The sequence below is a fragment of the Pipistrellus kuhlii genome, unplaced genomic scaffold (genome assembly GCF_014108245.1).
Source record: "Pipistrellus kuhlii isolate mPipKuh1 unplaced genomic scaffold, mPipKuh1.p scaffold_m20_p_19, whole genome shotgun sequence".
Taxonomy (NCBI): Eukaryota; Metazoa; Chordata; class Mammalia; order Chiroptera; family Vespertilionidae; genus Pipistrellus; species Pipistrellus kuhlii.
The window spans coordinates 7,490,293-7,497,549 of NW_023425504.1; positions in this window are offsets into that span (position 1 = coordinate 7,490,293).

Consider the following 7,257-nt stretch of genomic DNA (forward strand, 5'->3'; position numbering starts at 1 on the left):
GCAGGCAAAAGTGGTTAGTGGCAATCAGGCAGGAAGGCAGGTGAGTGGTTGGAAGCCAGCAGTCCTGGATTGTGAGAAGGATGTCCCAGATTGGAAGGGTGCAGGCTGGGCTGAGAGACACACATTTCCCCACCCCACCCCATGCATGAATTTCATGCACTGAGCCTCTAGTATATATAAAAATGCTAAGTGTCTGCCCATCCAAGTGGTAGCTATGATGCACACTGACCACCAGGAGGCAGACGCTCAATGCAGGAGCTGTCATGATGCGCACTTGCCATTTAAAAATAAACAGCACCACGGACCTGGCACTGACAAGCTAACACTTGGCTTCCCCCAAGTGGAACACAGGTCCCACTACTACCCCAGAGCAATACCCCACCAAATTGCAGCCAATGCTGCCAAGACCCCATGATGCAAAATACAGCCCACAGCACAGCACAGCCCGGAAATAGTGGCTGTGGGCACCAGGTAATTACATCACATAGCAGTGCCCAGCTTCCTCTCCCTACCAACTAGCCTTCTTGCAATTTTTTCAGCCCAGAAACCTGACTTGCTTTATAGCCAAGTGCAAACATTTTACAGTTTAACCAAAAGTTTGTGAAGCGTTTTCCTGTGCCTCTTCTCACTTGATTATCACAGAAGTCCTGGAGTAGGTAGATAGAAGACTCAGTAGAATCCTATTTTTTTTTTCATTAGCAAGATGCAAATAGGGATATTAAAATATTTCTCCTAATTAATTTCCTTTCAATGTGCATGATTCATGCACCAGGAAACTAGTAAAAATATTTTTTTTTAAATAAAAAACACCTTCTCTCTTAGAATTTGTTATACAAAGAGCAAACTGATGTTTTTCCATTTGCAAGAGGGTTGGGGGGCTGAGTGAAAAAGGTGAGATTACGAAGTTCAAGTTGATAGTCACATAAAAGCTACAGAGCTGTAGAGTACAACATAGGGAATATAATCAATAACAGTATAATACCTAGTATGGTGCCAGGTGGGTAGTAGAGTTACTGGGATGCATCACTTCATAAATTATATAAATATCTAGCCAGTAGGCTGTATACCTAAAACAAATAAATACTATTGAATATCAACTGTAATTGAAAACAAAATAAATAATAAAAATATTTAAAAATACTTTGCCTTAAAATTTATCAATAGTTTTCCAAAATTTTTCTTTTTTTCTGCTCCCTATGTAACTCCCCCTCCAGTTTTGTCTTGTCTGATTTCTCCCCTGAAAAGTCATGTTATATTTTTATACCATCCTTTTGCAGTATAGAATTATTTGGTCTTTCAGTATCCTGCTCTTATTCTTTATACATGCAATAGGCTAACTTCAAATCTGTAAATAAAACAGCTCCATTTCTTGTACTATACCTCTGCTTTCTTTCCCCACTTTATAACCCTACTGCTTTTCCAACTTTGTTAAAGTCAGCCTTCCTGTAATATAGCCTTTTAATTTTGTCCATCAGTGATAGAGAGAAATACAAATAGCCTATAAAGTTGGAAATATATTTGGTAATGTATTTTAAAGTGTTACTGTCTTATGTTTAAATTTTTTAAAAATCTTTTATTCCAAATGATTAGTCTTTGTAGTTTTCTCCAATGGTGCATTTGGTATTACATGTATAATATATGCACACTAATGTATTATTTCAGATATCACTCAATGGTTAAAGTAAGTATTTTAAAAGTTTACCTTCTTTTTGCTTCCAAAATATGAACCAAAAATATCAGTGGTACTGAAATTACAAATCTTGTTACAAGTATGCCCAACAGAGTACCAGAGGAGGTGGTAGTCAATGAACCCTCTACCCAATTAAGATTCATAATAAAGAGGTCAGCAAAGATGATACTAAAGGGGAGAAAGTCATAAAAAATAATATGCTTTCAGGAAAATGTTACAAACATAATTGATGTAAATGTCAAAACACTGTTTTGGTGGGAAGGATATAATAAATTACAAAGTTAAACCCTAAGAGAATATTAAATCACACCTTGTCAAGCCAGTCATTGAGCTGGAGCTTAAACCCCATACAATATAAGATAGTAGTTTATTATCCTATATAATAAAAGGCTAATGTGCAAATTGTCCTCTCAGGAGTTCGACCTACTGAAAGTTTGACCGCCTGCTTAAACATGCACTGAACACCGGGGGGGGGGGGGGGGGGGCAAGATGAAGGAAGGCCCTGGCTGGCAGCCAGAAGGCCCCGATCAGCCTTGATCACTGGCCAGGCTTGGGGACCCTACCCATGCATAAATTTTGTGCACTAGGCTTCTAGTAGGACATAATTTTCACCTCCTATTCATCTTTGCACCTCCAGAGTCTAATAGAAAATAAGGTGTGGAGTAATATAGCATGAAAAACCTCAACATGCAATACACTGAACATAAGAAAATACATATATTAAAAACAGATTTTAGAATCCTAAACTGAAATGGGCCTCAAGTCAGACAACTATTCACTTACAACAGAGAGTTTTTAATTAGTCACTTAAAATCAATAGGTCAACTGCTAAGTAAACTGATAAATCACCAAGTAAGCCCAGTTATTGTGCCCTCGTTTGTTCCAGACATGTTTGATCAAAGCTACAGCTGAGTATGGGTATGGGTATGGGAATGGATGTGAGTGTTTCTAAAAGCCTAAGATGAGGTTGAAAAGATGGGAAGAGGCTAGATTACGAGGTTAGATTGTGGAAGGCTTTAAATGTCAGGTTAAGAAACATAGACTTGGTCCTATCAGCATTAGGAAGCAACTGAAGAGTTTTTACACTCAAAGCTGTAAGATACACAGTGCAATTTTTTCAGGAAGATCAATCTACAGCATTGCAGAAGACATATTAGAGACACACTAGAGAGAAGGAAGTGCTAGAAGCAAGGAGACTAGATATAAAGTGGTAAAAATCTGTATAATGTGGTGGTGGTTAAAATATAAAGGATGAACATAAAAGGCATAAAGAAATACAAGACTTGGTTAAAGATGGCAAATCAAACTCACACTTTCAGTTCTCCTTTTTCCTCAAAACTTTGATAAAATTATAACAAAGGCATTTTAAAATTACATAGGCACACAAAATGGGGGATACAGGAGAGAATACATTAGCAACAAATTTTGGAAACCAGATAGCAGATGGACAAATAGTAACTGATTTAGTAGAACTGGAAAATCTGTATCCCAAGTCGTCAGTAGAAAAAGCTGGTAAACAACTCAATTAACACCAAAGAACAACAACAAAAAACCCTCAGGAATTTGTAGTGCCAGATAACTCTATAATTAGGGGAAAGAAGATCCTAAATGCCCTAGCTGGTTTGACTCAGTGGATAAAGTGTTGGCCTGCAGACTGAAAGGTCCCAGGTTTGATTCCAGTCAAGGGCATATACCTGGGTTGCAGAATTGATCCCCAGTGAGGGGCATGCACCAGGCAACTGATCAATGATTCTCTCTCATCATTGATGTTTCTATTTCTCCCTCTCTCTTCCACTCTGAAATCAATAAAATATATTTTAAATTTTTATTAATTAATTAAACCAGGAAGACTGGTTGAAAGTCAGCCTAAGATACTGATAGACCTGTTAGACCTGCAGATTTTCTCCCCTACTTTGTAGAGGAAAATATCAATAACTTTCTTTCCCCACCCCAACAGAAGACTGGAGGTCTAGTCTTTTAGAGAAGATCCCTGAAGCTCAAAGGAAAACTTTCAAAAGGAAGATCTATGATTGACATCCTTAGATTAGAACACAAGTAGAAGAAATTTTAAGGACTATTGAGAAAATAAAAGTTCTTTTAATTAAAAATATGACAAGGGAAATTAAATCCTTAATAAAAGGGTTGAAAGATAAAGCCTGTGAAATGTCTTAGAAAGCAGGATTTTAAAAAAGAAATGGAGAACAGGCAAAGAATAAAAAAGGAAAATTAAATGACCAACGTACGCATATAAAAAAATAGGAATTACCTAAATAGACAGAGCTTTCTTTTTTTTCTTGAGATACAATTGGGATATAAAATTATGTACATTTTTAATGATGATTTGATACACATATGTATTGTCTAATGATGACTACAATAAGGCTCCTGGAATCATTATGCTGGACTGAGCAGCAAGTTCTCTTCACTTTGATTTGACCTATGTGAAATGCCAAGCTGTAAGACAGGGTTTTTTTAAAAAAATATATATTTTTTTATTGATTTCAGAGAGGAAGAGAGAGAAACATCAGTGATAAGAGAGAATCATTGAATGGCTGCCGCCTACACACCCCACACTGGGAATCGAGCCCGCAAACCCGGGCAAGTGTCCTTGACCAGAATCGAAGCTAGGACCTTTCGGTCTGCAGGCCAATGCTGTATCCACTGAGCCAAACCAGCTAGGACAACAGAGCTCTTTCTTAATGTTTTAGAAATATTGAGTAATTGCTTCAGGTTGGACAATAAATAAGAGATAGAGCTGGTATTCTAACTCAGTGTCTGATATTTTAAGAGCAAATTTTTCCATTCCTCTATGATACAATAAAGCTTCTATGGTGAGAACCCACCCACAAATTACATCTATTTTCTCCTACCCCAGATATTTTGTCAATGATCAAGTAGAGGGAATGTGGTAACAGACATTTTATGATGCAGCAGGTTAGGCTTTGATCTCCAGTATAAGGAATCTCTGGTTTAGTTCTTTATTTGTAAGCTCTCATTTCAATTCTAGAATTCTAATGCTGTTTTTGTATTTGCCATCTCGCTTCAATTTCTTCTTTAGGATCATTGTTTTTTATTCTTCCCTATTTCTCACTGGAAGTGATTTTGGTCCTTTGTAAACCAACTTTAGTCCTTTGTTCTTTCATGCTACTAATTCTACTTCACCTTTACGCCTTGTTTATGATCTCTTCTGTGTACTAAAACCTATATCAGAAGGTTTTTCTATTCTGCTTTTTAAGGACTCATACTTTTCTCCTATTATAAATGTAGTTTTGAATCCTTTCAGACAACAAATGCAACAAACGCTTATGTATTATCAGTCTTGTCAGCATCTTTATTTTAAATATATATTTTATTGATTTTTTTACAGAGAGAAAGATAGAGAGTTAGAAACATCGATGAGAGAGAATCATTGATCAGCTGCCTCTTGCAAACCCCCTACTGGGGATGTGCCTGCAACCAAGGTACATGCCCTTGACCGGAATCGAACCTGGGACCTTTCAGTCCGCAGGCCAATGCTCTATCCACTAAGCCAAACCAGTTTCAGCTTGTCAGCATCTTAATAAGGGAATCTGGTTATCATTATTTAACCATACTTCTTAAAATGTTTTTAATACCTTTCTGCTCTAATGAATTTGTTAGCCACAATATTCTTCTGATAATTTTTCTAGCTTTTAAATGATTCATTTCAGCTGTTATCATTCCACAGCCAGAAAAAATTACTTTTCACTTGACAAATCATAACCTCCCTTCTTACACCTAAACTCAATTAACTCATCTCAGCAATTTCCCCCTTGAAAATATACTCTAGAATATTAATATGTGTTTATCCATTCTGTAACTGTGCTTCAATTTCATCTTTTTACATTCTAAATATTTCTTCTTTTGTCAATATCTAATTATTTCTAGATCTCATAGAATCTTAAATAGTAGAATGAAAAGGAAACTTAAGAAGTCATCTGGGTTCATCTCCAACCTGAAACATTCATTCACACTTTCATCAAACATTTATTGAGAAGCTATAAAGCCCTGGTTTTCAAAGATAAAACAAAAATTTTCACTCTAAAAAAGCTCAGTCTAGTGTGGGACAGAGATAAGCAAACAAATTACAATATGGCATGGCAAATGCTATAGCAGATGATAAAAAACAGAGCAGTGGGAATACAGAGAAAAGAATGGCCAAAAATTCTTTATAGCTCACAAAATGATTTCACAATCCATTAGTTCATTGACTTCTCTAAACAACTCTGTGACACAGGCATTACAGGCAAGGAAATGGACAATTAGAAAGGTTATAGGACTTACCCAAAGTCACTTACCTAATACTGAGTGCTGGAATTAAAACTTTTTTCTTCTAATATTAAAGATTGGGTACATGCCCATCAAACTACACTGATGTTTTTCTCTTTCCTACCTATCACTTTTGAGGTTACATAAAGGAAAAGTACATAATTTCGTGATTTTACTTTCTTCAATTTCTTCATTTCCATTTAAATCATTTTTACACTACCTATTTATATATTGAGAGGCACTGAAAGTCTTTCAAACTACCACATTCTAAGAAATAAGAATTCCAGTACTTTATGAATCTCTCTCCCATCTACCTAAGACAGCTCTTTAATCACTTCAGGAAAAATATTTTCTTTTGTACCATGCCTAGTTTATTGCTTTAAAATTGCACTCAATTCTACTAACCCAACTAGGAAATTGAATCCATTTTGCATTTTTAAATTATTCAAATCCTAATATATAAAAACCCTGGGCTCATTCACATCTGCAATGACTGGGAGGCTCAACCAACCATAAATCAGTTGCCAAGTGACCCAGCACTGACTGTTATGGCTGCAGGCCAGGTGACCCAGCACTGATTGCTGAGGAGGCTGCAATTGCTGGAGAGAGGCCTAAAGAGAGAAGCAGGATCTGATCCGTAACCTCTGTGGCAGCTGTTGATCAGCACTTGCCACTCTCTCTTTCCAGGCCTCCTCAGCAGCCATGCCTCCAATCTCTCCAGGCCTCCACCAGGGCTGCTAATCAGCCCTGTCTTTCTGATCATGCCCCATTGATAGGCCCAGAGATGTTGACTGGCATAGAAACTGACCAATCAGAACCAAATCTGGGTCAACTGTGAGGAGCCAATTGCTGCCTAGGAGGCAGAGCTTTTGACACTGACTAGCATAAAAACCAACCAATCAGAAAAAAATTGGCCAGCAGAGAAGGGCAGTTGGGGGTGGAGGGGTGAGATCAGGCTGGCAGGAGAGGGCAGTTGGGGGCCATCAGGCCAGCAGGGGAGGGCAATTGGGAGTGATCAGGCCATCAGGGGAGCAGTTAGGTGTTAATCAGTCTGGTAGGGCAGCAGTTAGGGGGTGATCAGGCTGACAGGCAGCTGAGCGGTTAGGAGCCAGCAGTCCGGGATTGTGAGAGGGACATTCCCCCAGGGGTCCCAGATTGGAAAGGGTGCAGGCTGGGCTGAGGGACACCCCCCCAAGTGCACGAATTTTGTGCACTGGGCCTCTAGTGATTAAATAATACAGTAGACATTTACTGAGCACTTGCTTCATATAAGGCACTTG